The 20,528-nt window shown below is 43.1% G+C and overlaps 1 protein-coding gene across 4 annotated transcripts in view; it reads left to right on the top strand.

Annotated features, from left to right (window-relative positions):
* The first annotated feature begins 15,106 nt into the window (after positions 1-15,106).
* FOXJ3 (forkhead box J3) overlaps positions 15,107-20,528 on the top strand; it is a 159,565-nt gene continuing 154,143 nt past the window's right edge. The window contains exon 1 of one of the 4 annotated variants that reach the window (XM_034962680.3): positions 15,107-15,340. The gene's annotated coding sequence lies outside the window, so the exon portion shown is untranslated. The remainder of the gene's footprint in view (positions 15,341-20,528) is intronic. The other 3 variants (XM_034962674.3, XM_034962691.3, XM_055094583.2) reach the window with 3 other exon arrangements.

Below are 20,528 nucleotides of genomic sequence, written 5' to 3' on the forward strand. Positions count from 1 at the left end.
GTTGCTAATCAGCTGATCTTGAGATGGAGAGATTATCCTGTATTGTCTGTATTGGCCCAATGCAATCACAATCATCCTTAGAAATAAAAGAGGGAGGCAGGAGAGTGGGTGTCAGAGTGATGTGACATGAGAGAGACTCGACCATTGCTGGCTTTGAAGACGGAAGGGGGCTATGAGCCAAAGAATGCTGGCAGCTCCTAGAAGTTGAACAAATCAAGGAAATAGATTGTCTCCTAGAACCCCCAGAGGAATGCAGCTTTTGCAAAACCTTGCTTTTAGCCCAGTGGAACCTATTTCAGGCTGCTGACCTCCAGAGCTGTAAAATAATACATTTATGTTATTTTAAGCCATTAAGTTTGTGGTAAGTTGTTACAACAGCAATAAGAACTAACACAAAAGATTAATAAAGCCAACCAGGATAAAAACAGGTTTGGAAGGAAAGGTCATAGCTTTGCTCATGTTGAGCTGAAGAGCTAGTGCCTGTCTGTGAAAGGCCAGCAGGACAGTGGAAATGTGGGTTTGAATCTCAGAAAACAGGCTGGGATTTGGAACCTTAAAATCATTTCATAAAGGGGATATTTGACACCTAGAGCATGGGTGAGATGTTTTTAGGAAAAACATTTAGATCAATGCTGTCAAATGGAAATATAACACAAGCTGTGAATGCAAGCTACACATGCAATTTAAAATTTTCAGCAACCATATTAAAAATCTAAAAAAAGAAGTGAAATTAAATTTTAATTATGTATTTTATTGTACTAAACATATCCAAATTGTTTTTTCAACATGTAATATAAAATTATTAGATATTTTGCATTTTTACACAAAATCTTTACAATCTGATATGCATTTTACACTTACGCACATCTCAGTTCAGCATGTCTATAAATAATTTCATGGGCTCAATAGCTATCATGTGGCTAGTGGCTATGGTACTGGGCAGTGCAGTTTAGAGAAAGAGCAGATACAAAGGGTGGAGCTTTGAGAGACACCTGCATTTAGGAGACGGGAGAAGGAAAAGGAGCCAATAAAGAAGTGGACAGGGCCGGACACAGTGGTTCATGCCTGTAATCCCAGCACTTTGGGAGGCAGAGGTGGGCGGATCACCTGAGGTCAGGAGTTCGAGACCAGCCTGACCAACATGGCGAAACCCGATCTCTACTAAAAATACAAAAGTAGCCGGGTGTGGTGGCATGCGCCTGTAATCCCACCTACTCAGGATGCTGAGGCAGGAGTATCACTTGAACCCGGAAGGTGGAGGTTGCAGTGAGCCGAGATGGTGCCACTGCACTGCAGCCTGGGTGACAGAGCAAGACGTCTTAAAAAAAAAAAGAAAAGAAAGAAAGAAAGAAACAGACATAGGAGGATAGTCAAGATAGTGCAATGTCTCAAAATCCAAAAGAATTTTATTAGGGAAATGTAGGGATGAAAATTTCAAAGGGTCTTCTTCAGTGCTCTGGCTCATTCAACTCTTATATTTGAGAGGTTTTCCCTCCTCTCTGAAGTGCAGCTCTATACTACAAAGTCACTTTCATTTGCTCTGGCTTTTTAACAGTCTCATATATCCATCTAAACATAAATTTAGGGGTGCCATCATAGGTGGCTGGGGATAGCAAGGTGACTAAGAGAAAGAAGAAAGGAGCACTGAGGTGGTTTGAGGTTGTTGGAGGATGTGATGATTTAGAACAGGTGCCTGGTGGGAGTAAGATGGAGATCATGTTACCATGACAACTGATTATTTCATTGGTCCAATGACCAGTTGCCATGGTGACAAAATCTTTGTGTCAGTGTGACATGGATCCCAAGGGAGAGAATGCTTGTGCAAAGGACCCCTTCGCTCATTGGTAAAGCTTTTATATTTGCAATGATTTCTGCATTGCTTGATGAAGCCTCCTTCAGGAACTTCAATCAACATTGATGTCCCCTTCTCCTTATTGCTCATTTATAGCAGTCAAACCACATGCAAAATGCACACATTTTCATTGTTCATCTTCTACATACTGTTTTCTTATCTGACATTCCTTAATTGTTTTAGTACTTTAATCTCTTTCTCCTAAACAGATATAATCCCACTGAAGGCAGGGATTATTCTTATAATTTAGTTGTATTTTCAAAGGACTGGGAGTTAGAGGGAAAAAGCAGACATGCCTTGGGCACCAGACATATCTGGGTTACATGCCACCTCTGCTTTTGCCATTTGCCTTAGATATTTCCTAATGGACTTAGGAAAGTCATTTTATCTTCCTGAATTTAGTTTTCTTCTATAAAATGGGGATATTAAAATTTGCGCTGTGGGGTTGTTATGATGATTAGAAATATCCGAAATGAAGTAGTTGGCCTACAGCAAGAACTGAATAAATGGTGCCAGTTATTACAACATGGTTCCTAGCCCAGTCCTGGATGCCATGATCAGTACTTAGCAATACCTGATGAACAATAAGATAATGATGACAAATAATACCATGGTAACAGTAGGACTAGATTAATTTTAGGGTTTCTTAAAGATCAGTTGTCCTATGGTGGCCCAATTATATACCAGCTGCAATTCTTAACTTGCAACCCAAGTTATGCTAATTGTAACTTCTTGGGAGGAAAAATTTTTAAGTATTTAAGAAAAATGAGAGGAAAGAGAACCAGATACTTTGTGCCTTCTTGATGGAGAAACATGAGAAAAATCACATATGAATGATCCAGCCTCTGGATCCAAGTACTTATTTACACAAAACACAGAAAGGCCTGGCGTGGTGGCTCACATTTGTAATCCCAGCACTTTGGGAGGCCAAGGCAGGCGGAATCACTTGAGGTCAGGAGTTCGAAACCAGCCGGGCCAACGTGGTGAAACCGCCTCTCCACTAAAAATGTAAAAATTAGCTGGGCCTGGTGGCGGACGCCTATAATCCTAGCTACTCGGGAGGCTGAGGCAGGATAATTGCTTAAGCCCAGGAGGTGGAGGTTGCAGTGAGCAGAGATGGCATCCCTGCACTCCAGCCTGGGCAACAGAGCAAGACTCCATCTCAACAACAACAACAACAAAAAACAAACAAAAAATGGAGGGCAGAGATACATGTTAAACACCACAACAGGGAAACAATTAGCAAAATCCATACTGTAGAAATACTACAGGAAAAATGGTGTGGTTTCTTCAACAAATACATTGCAAGAAAAAATAATGGAAAAGGAACTTACAAAATAAAAAAAGATTTAAGAGACTTATTAATTTCCACGTGTGGATCTTACTTGAGCTTTGATTCAAACAAACAAAATTTTAAAAAATTCATAAGGTGATTGAAAGTTTAAATACTGACAGGAACAAAGACATATCTTAATACTAGTGACTTCAAAAATTCTCATTAATTTTTAGATAAGTTAATGGTATGTTTTGTTAATAAAAGGGTTCTTATCTTTTGGAGATGTATTTTTAAAATATGTGTGTATTGATGTAGTATGAAGTCTGGAATTTGCTTCAAAGTAACACAGAAGGGGCAATGTGAGGATGAGGGTAGGGATATAGATTAAAAAGGTTAGTTATCTGAGGCAGGTGGATCACCTGAGGTCAGGAGTTTGAGACCAGCCTGGCCAACATGGCAAAACCCCGTCTCTACTAAAAATACAAAAATTAGCTGGGTGTGGTGGCGCGTGCCTGAAGTCCCAGCTACTCGGGAGGCTGAGGCAGGAGAATTGCTTGAACCTGGGAGGCAGTGGTTGCAGTGAGCTGAGATTGCACTACTGCACTCCAGCCTGGGTGACAGAGCGAAACTCCATCTCAAAAAAAAAAAAAATAAGGTTAGTTACTACTTGATAACTGTTGACTTTGGAAAATGGGTATATGAGGATTTATCATATTATTTGCATATCTGAAGTTTCTCTATATTTAAAACATTAAGTGCGTCTATCCAAGATTATATGAACAATAAAGACTTAGATATAAGGAAATACAGAATATTATTTAATACAATGTTGGACAAATGCATTGTGATGGTTTAATGAATAAATTAATGTGTATTTCCCCTAGCTAGACCTTCATAGCCAGGTTTCTACATTATATACATAAATGATATTTTTCTTTCTTTCTTTTTTTTCTGAGATGGAGTCTTGCTCTGTCGCCCAGGCTGGAGTGCAGTGGTAGCAATCTCAGCTCACTGCAACCTCCGCCTCCTGGGGTCAAGTGATTCTTCTGCCTCAGCCTCCCGAGTAGCTGGGACTACAGGCGCGTGCCATGATGTCTGGCTAATTATTTGTATTTTTAGTAGAGACGGGGTTTCAGCGTGTTAGCCAGGATGGTCTCAGTCTCCTGACCTCGCGATCCCCCTGGCTCAGCCTCCCAAAGTGCTGGGATTACACGCGTGAGCTACCGCGCCCGGCCATAAATGATATTTTTCTATTGCAAATTATAGTTAGTATCATTCATGATGTCTTAGGTTAGATTCCTTGAGAAAAAGACTCTGAGAGGGAGTTTTGTGGGCAAGAAGTTTTTTGTCGGGTAGTGTAAAGTGGGGGTGTGCTTTTGTGTTCAACCCTAGTGGATAGGAATGGGCGGAGGAAGGATCTGAGCAGTGATACAGTTGCCATACCTATCTCATCTGATCTCACCTCACCCAACCCCTAGGGAGCTTGAGAGATGGAAGGCACTTTTCAAATATGTCCCACGTTGAAGAATGGAGCCAGGCCTTTATCCTTGGAATCATTCTTCTGCCTACTTTGCCTCAACAAACTTGAACTCATTTTTCAAGGATGTGGTCAAGTGTTTCTGTATCTGCAAACTCTTCCTTAAAACACTCACTCTCGCCTGGGAGGCAGAGGTTGCAGGGAGCCGAGATGGTGCCACTGCACTCCAACTTGGGTGACAGAATGAAATCCCATCTCAAAACAAACAAACCACCAAAAAAACCAACAAAAAATGCTCACCCTCAGTCAGATCAAATTCCTTCTTCCACTATCCTTCCTATATGAACCATACAGGGGAATAGGAAGAGCTAACATTTATAGCACTTCTCATGTGCTAAGCACTGTGTTAAGCAGTCTACCTGTGCGTGGTTTCAATTAACTCACAGCATACCTACACAGGTAGGTACAGATGCTCCTTCATTTAGGATGGGACTACATCCTGATAAACTCATCAGAAGTTGAAGATATCCTAAGTGGAAAATGCATTTAATACACCTAACCTACCAAACATCATAGCTCAGCCTTGCCTATCTTAAACATGTCCAGAACAATTACATTAGCCTACAGTTGGGCAAAATCATCAATCATAAAGCCTAAATAATAAATAATAAAATGTATTATTTTATAATAACATGTTGAATCTCTCATGGAAGAGTATTGTGCCACATATTGCTAGCCTGGGAAAAGATCAAAATTCAAAATTCAAGTATGGTTTCTACTGAATGCATATTGTTTTCACACCACTGTGAAGTCAAAAAATTTTAAATCAAACCATCTTAAGTCAGGGACTGTCTGTATTATTATTATCCCCATTTACAGATGAGGAAACTGAAGCTCAGAGAGATTAAGCAATTTGCCTAACTAAAATCATTGAACTAGTGAGTGGCAGGGCTGGCCATTTAACCCCAGACGAGGGAGCCCACATTTTTTTTTTTTTGAGACAAAGTTTTGCTCTTGTTGCCCAGGCTGGAGTACAATGGCGTGATCTTGGCTTACTGCAGCCTCCGCCTCCCTGCAGCCTCCACCTCCCAGGTTCAAGCGATTCTCCTGCCTCAGCCTCCCGAGTAGCTGGGATTACAGGCACGCGGCACTACACCCGGCTAATTTTTGTATTTTTAGTAGAGACAGGGTTTTGCCATGTTGGCCAGGCTGGTCTTGAACTCCTGACCTCAAGTGATCCGCCTGCCTCAGCCTCCCAAAGTGCTGGGATTACAGACGTGAGCCACCATGCTGGCGGGGAGCCCTTACTCTTAATTGCTATTATGCTATACTGCCCCCTAGCTACTGCTTTTATCTTTGTACTCCCAGCCCTTAGCACAATACCTAACCTAGAATTAGCACTTAATAAATATTTACTGAATAAATAAATATTCATTTCGCCAGCATTTCTAGCAAATTTCATTTTAGAAGAAGATCAACTCCAGATGAAATTTGTAGAAATAAGGGTGGTATATTTCATGGTAGCATGGAACAAGAAACCCCACTAGAAGAGTTAAGCTTGGCTATACTTAACACTGCAGAAAAAGAGATCTGATGGGGGGCAGTGGACATAGTATAGGCCATAAATTAACTGCTAAATAGTTAAAAAGGGAAATACTTTACTTAAGTACATTAAAAGAAACTTTGTCTTTGTGTGCGCGTGTGTGTGTTTGCGCACATGCCTTTTTAGCATATTTTGCTTTAAGAATCATTGCAAAAAGAAACATTTCTTATTTATTCTACCATATTAAAGTGGGGGCAAGCCATGGATGAATCATGAACTTAGATGAGATATAATGAAAGCAGCATAAGTCAGTAAGTATTCAAAATAGTTGCTAAAAGGTGGAAATGAGATCATTTAGGAAAGGTGAAAGATATAGGAATTACATATAAGTTTCCTTTACGTAGTAAAGCAACTCTTCTTCATTTTCACTGAAATAGAATATGAGATGACATATTTAAGCAGTCTGTGTGGTGTGTTAGCAAAAGGAGGGATTTCAAGGTCATGAATTGATGCTCAAGTCTTTATATTGCCATTCACTAGCAAAGTGACCTCAGTTTCCCTTGCCTATAAAATAAGGAGGATAATCTCCAACTCTTACATTACAGGGATTTATTAATATAAAATATTACTTCTTTTTCTGTTTCCTGATTCTGACAGAAGCCATCGTTCCCTCCTCTGAACTTCTACAGACATCAACATTTTGCCAGTCTTGTTTCATCTCTCTCACACTTTTTTTTTTGAGATAGGATCTCTGTTGCCCAGGCTGGAGTGCAGTGGCATGATCAGGCTCACTGCAGCCTCAGCCTCTGGGTTCAAGTGATCCTCCCACCTTGTAGCTGGGACTACAGGTGTGTGCTACCACGTCCAGTTAATTTTTGTATTTTTTGTAGAGATGGGGTTTTTCCACATTGCCCAGGCTGGTTGAGAACTCCTGGACTCAAGCGATCCACCTGCTTCAGCCTTCCAAAGTGCTGGGACTACATGTGTGAGCCACTGTGCCCGGCCCTCAAATTCTAATTATGCCAACACTGTCATACTCCAGAATTAGATGCCTGTTATGTTTGCAGTATTGTCACTTCTTAAGTGAATAGTAGAAACTACAGGTTGAATCTCTTCCTAGTTTTGAAGAACTGATCCACAGATCTGAGCAGTCCTAATTAGTTCTCAGGACTCTCTTCAATGCTTGCATCAAGGACATTCCACAGATGGTTTTTCAATTACTGCCCAGTAAGCTTTGGAAATGTCTGGAAAGTGTTAAGACTTAGGACTTTGCACCTATGTTTGTCTAATTAAAAAAATTTTTTTTTTTGTTGAGACAAGTTACTTTCTCTGTTGCTCAGGCTGGAATGCAGTGGCACGAACACAAATCACTGCAGCCTCAAAACTCCTGGGCTCAAGTGATCCTCCCACCTCAGCATCCCAAGCAGCCGGGACTACAGAGTGTCACCATGTTGCCCAGGCTGGTCTTGAACTCCTGGGCTCAAGTGATTCACCCGCCTCTGCCTCCCAAAGGCTGGGATTACAGGTGTGAGCCACTGTGCCCAGCCTGTTTATCTAAATTTAACCTTCACCTACATGTTCTCTTAATCTGGTCCCATTAAAAACTTGGTCCCCAGTGCACTTCAAGCTAGATTTCTCATTGCCAAGTCCTTTGGGATCTTCAGTGTCTTCCATGCTTTGTGATTCCTTCAGAGAGGACTGAGTGCCTTTACTGAATATTTACCATGCTCCAGGGCCTGCAGATCCTATTGTTCCAGATATTTTTCATTTATTTGGCATTTCAAATAAATTAGGTACACATAATATTTTATATAAAAATTAGCTACTAATAATCCCTTAACCCAAGTCAGCAATATGTCACAACACAGGAAGAGCCTTTGTGGGGAGTTAGGAGACTTCAGTTATAGTTCCAGATTATTCCATAGCATTAATTTGACAAAAATTTACTTATTTAGGGCCTAGAGGCTGCCACATACAGTGATGGGTTGCTAGGTATAGAAGCAAATGAGCATGGCCCTTATCTCAAAAACAGGGACTGTGCTGGGCATGGTAGTTCACACCTATAATTCCAACACTTTGGGAAGTTGAGGCAGGAGGATTGTTTGAGGCCAGGATTTCGAGACCAGCCTGGGCAACATAATGAGATCTTGCCTCTATTAAAAATAATAATAATAAAAGAAAAGAAAAACAGGAGCTATATCTTAACATTCTTTGTAAGTTCCCCACCTTCTGGGGCATGACATGGTCCATGGCACTTATAAAGGGTTGTCTGAGCCCACAGATCAAGACTGACTGAGTTTCAAATTCTGTATTTTTATTTTATTTTATTTTATTTTTATTTAGAGGCACTGTCTCACTATGTTGCTCAAGGTAGGGTCTCTCTCTCTCTCTCTCTCTTTTATTTTTTTTGAGACAGAGTCTTGCTCTGTCGCCCAGACTGGAGTGCGGTGGCACAATCTCGGCTCACCGCAATCTCTGCCTCTTGGGTTCAAGCAATTCTCCTGCCTCACCCTCCTGAGTAGCTGGGATTACAAGCATGCACCACCATGCCCAGCTAATTTTTGTATTTTTAGTAGAGACGGGGTTTCACCATGTTGGCCAAGCTGGTCTTGAACTCCTGACCTCAGGTGATTCACCCGCCTTGGTCTCCCAAAGTGCTGGGATTATAGGTATGAGCCACCACTCCCGGCGGGTCTCTAACTCTTAGCCTCAAGCAATCCTCATGCCTTGGCCTCCCAAAGCTCTGGGATTACAGGTGTGAGCCACCATGCCCTGCCTCAAATACCTCAAATACTGTATTTTAAAGCCTTTCACTATACTACACCAATCATCCCATTCTCTATATCTTCTCATAATCCCCAAGCAATCTTTCTACCTGAAGATGACACCAGAAATTTGTGTCACTAAAGAGCAAGATTCAGAAAGTGTCTGCATTAGTCATCATAGGCTCTGTTATGCTATGGTATCAACCCCAAAATCTCAGTGGCCTAATCAGCAAAGGTTGTTTTTCTCGCTTATGCTGTGTCCTTCCCAGGTCAGCTGTGGCTTTGCTGCACATTGTCTTCACTCCGGGACTGAGGCTGATGGATTAGCCTCTATCCAGAACGTTGCTTGTCATGAGGACAGCAGGAAAGGAAAACATGGTGCAGCACATTGACTGAGAGCTTCCAGCTAGAAGTGGCTCATACTGCCACTCACATTTCATTAGCTAATGCAAGTCACACAACCAAGCCTGCTGTCAATAGGAAATTACAATCCAATTCTGGAAGGCACAGTAAGTGTTTGGGAACAATTATATAGTCTTCCACAGGGTCTCTTTACCCTTTATTTGTGACACTTGGATGTAAACACACCTTCTCACAGTGCCTCACCCAGGACCTTACGACTCGCATATTGGTGTAAACAATCCTGCTGGTTTAGAGTCTTTGAAGGCAGGAGAGAGGGCTTAGGATCAGACAATTTTGGCTTCAAATCCTGCCTCTGACACTTAAAGTACTGAGCCTGTTTCCTCTTCTTTTACACGATGACCATCTTGTAGTTTTACTGTAAGGATTAAAAAAACCAAACAGATGCAAAGGGCCTATTGTGTTGCTACTCACACAAAGAACAGTAAATGTTAACTATTCCCCCACCAAACTCCATCTAGCATTGGGGTTTCTTGATGGTTCTTATTTAGCTCATTAGGCATGAAGTAAGCCAATTATCTTTGCAACTTTAAATAATTGTTTCTTACTACCGAGTTTGTACCAGTTTCAGGTTCCTTTGGGCTGCAAACCTTGGCTACTTTTTCCTGCTAACCAGGTTCCTTTCTATCATCCCAAAAGATATTGCTAACTAACTGGCAGAGAGATTTTCCTTGATCCTACTCTGTTTGAACATCCTCTGACTCACCCTTCCTAGTGCCACCCAAGTTTCATCTGCACCATTGCTTACACATAATACAAGTACTTTATTTACTTACGCATTTGTTAATGTTTGCTCAGCTGTCTTGGTGCCTTTGTGTCTTTCACTGTGCTTTTAATTAGCTCGGCTGATTCTAAGAGTGGAGGTAAGCCAAGGTTTGAACCAGGTGGTTACAAGGAACATGGAGATGGGTTGCGGGTGGGGGATGGCAGATTGTTATGAATGCACTAGTGCAAAATCATTGACAGCCTAGGAAAAAAAAGTGTTTTAGGCTAATGCCTTCTACTGGGAAAAAATAAACTAAGCTACTCCTTTCTACTAATAATGATTAAGTAGTAGAGTCTTTGGGAAGGATCATATTTTGCCTTTACTGATATAATCTGAAGTTAACACCAAGCTACCAGAGGACAGGAACTTGATGGTTTACATAGAGTGATGTGGTCTAGCTGCATGAGTTAGTTATTGCCATCAGCCACCAATATTTAATGACTACTTATAAGACTATCACTTCTGTGGCCTCTACTTTTCTTGTATCTACCCAACCTCTTTGACTTTGCACAAGCTGTTCTCTGCCCCCAATTGCCTTTCTCTACTCCCAGTCTTGCTTCTATCTCTGTGTGGCAAATTCCTACTCATTTATTAAAATTTAGCCTTAACTTTACCTTTTAAGGATGAAGCTTTCTTTGGCCCCAGTGACTGTGCCCCACCCTCCACCTCATCCAATTTGACAGAATTAAACTTTGCTTCTTTTCTGTTTCCATGGCACAAGTATAAATTTCTACCAAATTGCATTGGGATTAACTGTTTACATGTCTGCTTCTCTTTTATTCTCTTTTGACTCCTTGGTATTTAGTACAACATCTGGTATAGAGTAGGTGCTTGCTAAATGATTATTGAATGCTATTTAAGTGTGCATAGTGACCAACGCCCAAGCATTTTCCTTAAATAGCAGTCAGTAGTGCTGAGACCTCTCAGATGGCCTACATATAGCCTTTTAAAAAACCTAATTCAAGAATTATAAAATATTAGATAAAGATACCCAGGAAATCTGGAAGGCTCTTCCTGGGCTAGGAATAATAGGAGGGGCTCTCTCGTGTTTTTCCCTCTCCCTCTTGCAAGTCTTGGCTCATTTTAAATTCATTTCTCATTTTCTGATTTCCTCTTACCATAAATACAGAGGGAGAAAAGGATCAGGTGAAGGCTCATTTATCTTAGCGTCTAGGTCATGTGAAGTGTTGAACACTCAGCTGTTGAAGCACTGCCAGTGTCCAATCAAGGTTTTTGTAGGGCTATTGCAGCCCAGCTCTGGGCTGTGTTCCTTTCAGAGAATTCAGAATTCAGATGAAGCTAGGACAAGATTGCAAACAATACAAAACAATAAAACCACTACTTCATTCCTCTGGGCAATCTGTGTCTTTTAAGGATCTGTCCCTTGAGCTGGATAATATCTCCTCTTTGAAGGCTATCCTGCTCTGCACCCTCCCTTCTAGTCCACTCCCGTCTCCCAAGACAGTCAACTACTATACTCTTTTCTGTGCTGACACTGGGACCTTATAAATAATAACAGCTGTCTTGGGGACCTTTATTTTTGGCAGCCTGTGCATGGTCTCTTTTGCTACATAGCTATGATTATTGTTCCCATATTATAGGCAGGGAAACAGAGGCTAAGAGAAACTCAATAACTGATGTAGGCACAAAGGAAGTAAGCTATGGAATATTAGACTTGAATCTAGGTCTGCCTTCTCAATCTAGGCTTTAAGCTTTTCCTCCTCACAATGTTCCAGAATTCCCCCTGCTGCTATGGCCATCCTAGCTTTTTATTTATTTTTTATTTTTCTTAGAGTCAGGGTGTCACTTTGTTGCCCAGGTTGGTCTCAACCTCATGAGCTCAAGTGATCCTCCCACCTGGGCCTCCCAAAGTGCTGGGATTACAGGCGTTAGCCACCATGCCCGGCCTGCTTTATTCTTTCTTTCTTTCTTTTTTTTTTGAGGAGAGATACTCCTCCACTTTTTTTAATCTATATATTTAAGGTACACAACATGATGTTATGGGATAGTCAAAAAGTCACTATAGTGAAGCAAATTAACAGAGCCATCATCTCACACAGTTATCCATTTTTTTTTGTTTATTGTGGCAAGAGAAGCTAAAATCTACTCATTTAGTATGAATCCCATATGTAATAAATTTTATTGCCCCTCCACCTTTTAATACCCTGGGACTCATACTTCTTTCCTTCCCAAAGGCTGCTGATCCCCACCTTCCCACCTCATTCTGGCAGCTATCCACCTCTGTTCTCTCTCCAGCCCTATCCCATATTAGCTCAGGATGAGCAATTCAGGGAAGTGCCTTAGAATTCCAGACAAGTGAGAGGAGCGGAGCTGCCCAACACTTGTAAGAGGTGGTGCTAAACAGGAGTTCAAGACAAGTCTGAGCAACATAGTGAGATCCCATTTCTATAAAGTAAAAAAATTTTTATAAAGAAAAAAAAAAACCCAAAAGCTCCAGACTTGGAGCTAAGTCTACTTTCTCTCTCTCTCTCTTTTTTTTTTTTAAAGACAGGGTCTCACTCTGTTACCCAGGCTGGAGTGCAGTGGCACAGTCACAACTCACTGCAGCCTTGACCTCTTGGGCCCAATCCTGCCATCTCAGCCTCCCACATAGCTGGGACCACGGATGCACACCACCCTGCCGGCTAATTTTTTTATTTTTGTAGAGACAGTCTCCTTATGTTGCCCAGGCTAGTCTTGAACTCTTGTGCTCACGCAATCTTCCCGCCTCTGCCTAAGTGTTGGGAGACCGTAGACAGACTGTACGTTATTTATTTTTTAGAGATGGGGGCTTGCTGTGTTGCCCGGGCTGCACTTGAACTCCTGGGCTCAAGTGATCCTATCCTCCTGCCTCAGCCTCCTTAATAACTGGGATTACAGTCAAGCGCCACTGTGCCCGGCTGAGACTGCATCTTATTTATCTTACTCATTGCTACTATCTAGTTCAAGCCATCATTCTGTACCTGGGTAATGGAGCCTCTGGCTTCCACCATTGTCCTCTTAGTTCTGCTCTTAGCACGGCGGCCAGAGTGATCTTTTGAAAGCACGAGTCAGATCCTATCACTCCTCTGTTCAAAGCCCAGCAGTGGTTGTGTTTCAGCCAAGATTCCTACAGCTCCCTACTTGAGACCCCTCTCTCTGATCTTATCTCCTCATTCGGCTCCCATTTGCTCACTGCTCCAACCGTCCTGGCCTTCTCATTATTTTTAACACTTCCCGAGGCTTTTGTCTCCAGGCCTTTCCACCAGCTAGCTGTTCCTTCTGCCTGGGACACTCTTCCCCAGACAACTGCATGGCTGACTCCCTCAGCTCTTTCAGGTCTCCGATTTAAAGTCATTTTATAAATGAGGCCCATGCTGACGGCTCTATTTAAAATTGCAGGCCAGGCGCGGTGGCTCAGGCCTGTAATCCCAGCACTTTGGGAGGCCGAAGAGCGCGGATCACTTTTGAGTTCGGGGGTTTGAGACCAGCCTGGCCAACATGGTGAAACTCCATCTCTACTAAAAATACAAAAATTAGCCGGGTGTGGTAGCGCGCGCCTGTAATCCCAGCTACTTAGGAGGCTGAGGCAGGAGAATCACTTGAACCCGGGAGTTGCAGTGAGCCAAGATCGCGCCACTGCACTCCAGCCTGGGCGGGAGAGCAGGATTCCCTCTTTAAAAAAAATTGCAAACCCCCTTCCTCCAGTTTTCCTCATACCCCTTACCCTGGTGTATTTTTTTCCCCCATATGCCTTCTAACATATTACATAATTCTCTTACGTTTATCATCTTTCTCCCTATATTAGAATGAAAGCTCCAACAGGGAAGGGTATTTGTTTTCTCTCTCTCTTCTGTTTACTGATACATCCCAAGCACTAAAATAGTGTCTGGCAACCTTAGTAGTGATTGGCAAATATTCGTTGAGTGAATGAGTACATGAATCTTCAGAATCTTGCTAGTCTTATAAAGAGAAGGAATATGTGAATACTTTGAATCTCCAGTGCCTAGAAATGCTTGACCAAACGGCAGGTGTTCAATGTTTACTGAAGGAATTGTGTGCTCAGATCTGCTGGAGGTCTTTATCTGAACCCTTTGAGACTATGTCAAAAAAGTACCCAGGGCCAATTCACTCATGCCTCTCCTTTTCCTCTCATCCAATCAGCCTAGTATTCATCTAACAAATATCTAAGTCTCCAAATATTGAGCCACCCATTGTGAGTTCAAAAGCGTGTTTGGCGCTGCAGGGGAATATGTGACTAACGCGAATGAAGCAACAGCAAATACTACACTGGAATGTAATTAAGTGTGAAATTATAGGGCAGATTATCAGTGCTAATAGTTTAGAGAAAGAATCAGTGAAGACTGACGTAGAAGTAAATTCCAAAGTTCACTCGTCGACCAAACTACCCTTCTAAACGCTCCACCTACTGATAGTAGTACCATAACCTGGGTAGCTACCTTGAGAATTAGAAGGGCCTTTAGAGGTCCAACTCCTTTAAGAAAGAAAGTAAGACCAGGCACGGGAAAGGCCTCCGCAGACATGAGTCTAGCACCTGGGACTCATGAAGTTCTGAAAAGAGGGGTGTCCTGAAGGTCCAAGGCGCCTTTGTTGGGGGTCCCGGAATCCGCGGTGTGCCAGGTCGGAAAAGGCGTCCGCTTTCCTGGAGAGGAGGCTAAGGTGCCGGGCGCTTCGGTGAGGTGGCGGAGGTTGGGGGGCGGGGGAGGGCAGAAGGCACCATTCCTTCGGGGCATGGGGCCCCAGGTATCCGTGGGCAGGGTCCAAAGCCACCGATCCCTACTGTCCTCAACTGCGGGGTTGCCTCCGCCGCCTTTGCTCCCAGACGCCACTCCGAGGCACAAGGACCCTAAGTCGCTCGGAACTGCCGGCCGCTAGATGACACCTACTGCGCCGAGGCAGAGCCCCGGGAGTCTCAGGGCACTACTTGTCCCAGCGGAGGGATCCCGCGTGCGTCGAAGCGACCGTGACCGCGCAGAGACTTGACGCCGCTGACGCCGGGCCGGCGGCGCAGCGACGCCGCAGGAGGCGGTGGCGGCGAGGGCGGGCGGGGGATGCGGGTCGGGAAGTAGTTCCGGGTGCGCGGCCCCGGATGTTGGCTGCTCTTGCTGCCGCCGCCGCTCTCGGGGCTGCTCGGGGCCTCGACCGCTCGCAGTAGGCACCGTTGGGACCTTTCCCGGGGGGGCGGAGACGCACGGAGCGGCCGGGGGCTCGGCCGGGCCGTCCCGGCCTGCGCAGCCTGAGGTAAGTGCCCCCCGCCAGGGCGGCCGGGCCTGGGCGGCGGGCGAGGAGGCGGGGCTGTGGCATCTCCCGGGACGGAGGCAGGGGCTGCCCTCCGCGAGACGCCCTCTCTCTTCTAGCCGCAGCCGCGCTGCGGGGTGGGCGGCGGGCGGGGCAGGGGGCCTGGGCCCCGGCTGGGGCCTGGCGGACGCCGAGGGCTGGGTCCTTCCCTCCCCCGCGGCGCTTCTCAGCTGCTGCTGCCCCTCAGCTGGGAAGCAGCGGCTTCGCGTCTCCCGCCCCTCCCCCAGGCGGGGCCCCGGGGAACCAGACGTGGATCCCGGGGGCGCCTAGTCCTAGGGCAGCGACCGTCTCCTTCCCTCCATGACCTGTCCCCTGGCCTGGGCTAGCCCCCGACCCCGGCACTCTGCGGCTTCTTCCCTTTAAGCTTGGGGGCGCTTTTCTGCCGGCTGGGCCGGCTGTACCTCACGCCTTGGAGTGGCCCTTTGGGGAGAGGAGGCCCATGCGAGGGTGCTTGCGTTCCCGCCCATCCTGTGTCTGTGTCCTTTGCTGGGATTAGGGCAAAGGCAGCCGTTCCATGCGGACGTGTTGCTGTCCTGTGTGTGTTGCATCCTGCCCACGTGGTAGAGTGTCTCCCGCCCCCCCTCCCAGCTCCATTTTTGCAGCTGGTGAGGAGGGAGGTTAACGGGATGGTTTTTCCTCTGTGATTTCCTCCGGGTGGCGTGGAAGGTGTTAGGGTCAGTTTGCTTTGCCGAGGCCGGCTGTTGGTTAGATGAAGAATCGAGAGTTGTACTCTGAAATTGAGGCCAGTAGGGGACATAACAGGGCTTAGTTTCATTAACATCTTTTTTCCTCTTCTATTAGCTGCTCTTATTCTTTTCTCTGTTGCTTAATCATAGAGAATAAGCGCTTGCTACGGATGCATTCAGGTGTATAGTTTTCATTTCTCTTTTTTACTTTTTGTGTGTCTGGTTAGCAAAGGTTTTACTATTCCGTGTTGGTGCATTCCACGTCTGTGTTGTCCCTGGTTGGATTCCTGAATGAGTTAGAGCCATTCACTCTAATTCCTGAAGGAGTTAGAGATTGGTGGGCACCTTTTTGGTCTTTTTCTGAGATTTATTTGTGTGTGTTTTCTTCCTTCTGTTTTGTTTCCCAGTGAAAAAGCGTGATGTCATAGGAGCGTTATATGCATAGCTCTTTTTCTCACAAGGCAGCACTAGTTTCACCTAGTCACTTATTTTGTAGAAGCTCTTTTACTTCACTTTTCCTCTTACTCTGTTGAGTACCCATTGCACTCTCTTTTTTTGAAACTGGTTTGAAACATGGTTTGAGTAGTTTTTTTCTTAATGTCTCTTCCAGATTAGGGTTCCCATCTTCTGTTTTGCTGTTTTGAGACCACAGATTGTTCCCGCAGTAACAGTGAGAGAAGCCTATTCCTCCTGGTCCCTAGCAAATATTTATAGAAAAGCAGTAACTCCTGTCTCTTTTTCTGAGTGGCATATATTATATAGACGTGATTAAATTTTTTAGTTTCTTAGATAAATAGGAGGATTTCTCTTTTTGCTTTTGTGTCTCAGAATTGAGGTGAATCTTCTTGGTTTTGTGCTGCCGAGGACAAAACTGGGAAGTTTCTCATGCTTTCATTAGATTTTTTTTGGACGAGGCTAGAACGTGTTTATTTTGGCTCTTTTTTGTTCATTAGTTTGGGTAAAATAAAAAAACTTAATGTTTCAAAGTCACTTATTAGATTCCAAAGTGGCCTGCATTCTCACTTTGTTTTTCACATTGTACATTCTTTGAGTATATTTTTGACATTTTTTTCCTTTTATCTGGTACAGTTCGTATATTCCTTTTCCTTCTATGTAGAATGAAAATATTTAAATATAGATTTTAGATTATATCTTTTCATTATGCTAAGTATGGGTGGGGCAGTGGAAAATGGAGAATGTTGTTCTGATACATACTGAGGCTTTTTGTTTTTTTTTGGTAAGTCAGCATTTGTGTACTTCTGTAAAGTACCGTGTTATCTATGTGTGAAGTCTGTATGAAGAGACGAATAAGATACGTGGTCTCTTGGAAAGCTTCAACTTATATCGAAAGAACAGAGTTTCTTTTTCTGTTCGGGAAACATGTACATCATTCAGAATTATCAAACTGCATCAAACTTCTCCTTGGGATAACAGTACAACCAAGGTCAAAAGTGTAAGGGACACTTGAGAAAGATACAAATTTCCAAAGGGAAAGAGGTGTATTTCAGGAGAGTGAAGGGGCCTGTGCAAAGCGAGAGAAGTGGCAATGTACAAATGATATCAAGGAGCTTGACTGTCAGATCATCTGTGTTGGTGAATAATAATAAATGAGTTTAGGATTGGTGAGGGGGTATTGATGGAGGATCTTTCAAGGATAGAGGGTTTAGTTTGATAGGGTACCACAATGGGTTCTAAAGAATGAGAGTAAGATGATGCATCTTGTTCCTGAGGAAGGTTTTTATTTCAGCTGAGTGTCCTGGGAGTGGAGAGACTGATTAGAATGCTTATGGAGAATTTTAGGAATAAGCTGATGAGGGTCTGATATAAGATAGTGGTTGTAGGAATAAAACAATAGCTAACATTTACTTACTGTATGACAGATATTGTTCTCAGCGCCTACGTTTGTTTAATTCATTAAATCTTCATAATAAGGTATTAAAATCAGAAGGGACTTTGGGCAAGTTGCTTAACCTTATGCATGTAATTATTCCCATATACAATGAACGGTTAGATGAAAGGTAGATTTTGCACTGACCAGGGATATAGATGCTAGTAAAACACATCAGTAGATGTGTGTTGGGAGGGTAGTAGTATAATGAAGAAAGAGCTTTGAGGTTTGGAATTTTGGGTCCTGAAATAGGCTAATAGCATTCTGAGAAGAACCAGAAAGTGCATCATTTCCAGGATAGGAAGATTTTCTACAAGGGCAGGGTGTTGACAGTTTCAAATGCGGTGTAGAAGTTCAGAAACAGTGACTACAATGAAAAGACAATTGAATTAAACCAGAAGAGATAATTTGTAAACTTAGAGAGAAATTTGAAAGGAGGGGTAAGAATAGATGCCAGATTTGTTTTTCACAGGATTTGTAGAGACATTAGGATCTGATATGGTAATTATTAGTATTTCCTTAAAAAAAGAAACAAACTTATGTTCCAAAGCCAGTGATTTTATACTTTAACGCTTCTCTCCTTAAACTTTTATTCTTTTTTTTTTTAAAAAGCTTTCTTGAAGTATAATTCACATACCATTTCATTCACACATTTAAAGTATACAAGTCAGTGGTTTTTAGTGTATTCACAGAGTTGTGCAACCATCACCACAGTCATTTTTAGGACAGCATTTCAAAAAGAAGCCTTGTACCCATTGGCAGTCACTCCCCGTACCCTCACCTCCAGGCATTTACTTACAATGTACTTACATGTACTTACAATCTTGTAGAGATGTTGATAATTCCAAATGCCTGTTGTGGGCATTTCATACAACATACGGTCTTTCGTGTCTGACTTCTTTCACTTGCATATGTTTCAAGGCCCATCCATGTAGCACGTATCAGTATTTCATTCCTTTTTATTGCCAAATAATATTCCACTGTATGTATATACTACGTTGATAGCCATTGCTTTAGTTGATGGGCATTTGAGTTTCTTATTCTTTCATTATTATTATTATTATTATTTGAGACAGAGTTTCTCTCTGTCGCCTAGGCTGGAGTGCAGTGGCGCCATCTCGGCTCGCTGCAACCTCTGCCTCCCAGGTTCAAGCGATTCTCCCACCTCACCCTCCACAGTAGCTGGGATTGCAGGCGTGCACCACCATGCCCGGCTAATTTCTGCATTTTTAGTGGAGACGAGGTTTCACCATGTTGGCCAGGCTGGTCTTGAACTCCTGACCTCAAGTGGTCTGCCTGCCTTGGCCTCCCAAAGTGCTGAGACTACAGGTGTAAGCCACCGCGCCTGGTCAAGTTTCTTAATTCTTTTAAACTCCTCCCCATTTTCATTGAATCTTCACCCTGCCAACCCCTCACATGGCCTTCTTTTAGATTATAACCTCTGCCATGCATTTTGCTAAGCATTGGGGATATAAAGATGAATAAGACATGGCCCTTGAACATTCATATAGTGTTTTATTGGTTTATATACATTTTCTCATACATTCTCTAATTTGATCTCAACAACCCTGTGATAAAGGCAGAACATCTTAAAGATGAGCAATTTGAAGTTTAGGTGACCTGCTTAGGGTTGTACACTTAAGTAATTGGTGGAGCAGGTAGGTCTTCTTAGTTCATATTTGTGCTATTTCCACTACTCTGTGCTGCTGTTTTAACTTAAAGATTCTCATGTAATTTCCTGGAGACTTAGAGGGACTGGAAAATGTACTGACTCAAAGAATCACTGTTTTTTTTTGTTTGTTTGTTTTGTTTTTGAGACAGGGTCTCACTCTTGCCCAGGCTGGAGTGCAGTGGCACGATCATGGCTCATTGCAACCTCAACCTCCTGGGCCCCAGTGATCCTCCCACCTCAGCCCCCCAAGTAGCTGGGACTACAGGTGTGTGCCACCATGCTCAGCTAATTTTTGTATTTTTTGTAGAGAAGTGGTTTCGCTATGTTGCCCAGGCTGGTCGCTAACACCCGGGCTCAAGTGATCCGCCAACCCTGGCCTCCCAAAGCGCTAGGATTACAGGCGTGAGCCACTGCAGTCAGCCCACTGATTTTCTTCCGGACTTAAAATGAAGATTTTTTTCCCTAGATTCTGCCACTTGTTTGTTCTGTGTTTTAGACAAATCATTTCATATTTCTTTTCTTTCAGAACTTTCATGGAGTTCATGTGATGATAATGTAATGATAATAATAGCTAACATTTTTTGAAGCCTTACTATGGGCCTAAAAGTGTTCTAAGTACTCTACATTCATTATCCATATCTTACAACCCTTAATATTTTATAAATTTTATAAGTAGATTTTATAAATATATCGTAGATTTTATAAGTTTATTGTAGTTGTAAATTTTATAAATACGGTAGTTTTACAGATGAGGAAATGGGCACAGAGAGGTTGATTTGACTAAGGGAACATAGCTAGGAATGGAAAGAGCCAGGATTTGAACCCTTGTAGTCTATTTTCAGAACTCTGTGGCTCTTAATCACTATACTGTTCTGTTTACTGTGT

This window comes from Pan paniscus, chromosome 1 (genome assembly GCF_029289425.2).
Source record: "Pan paniscus chromosome 1, NHGRI_mPanPan1-v2.0_pri, whole genome shotgun sequence".
In the NCBI taxonomy this organism is placed as follows: Eukaryota; Metazoa; Chordata; class Mammalia; order Primates; family Hominidae; genus Pan; species Pan paniscus.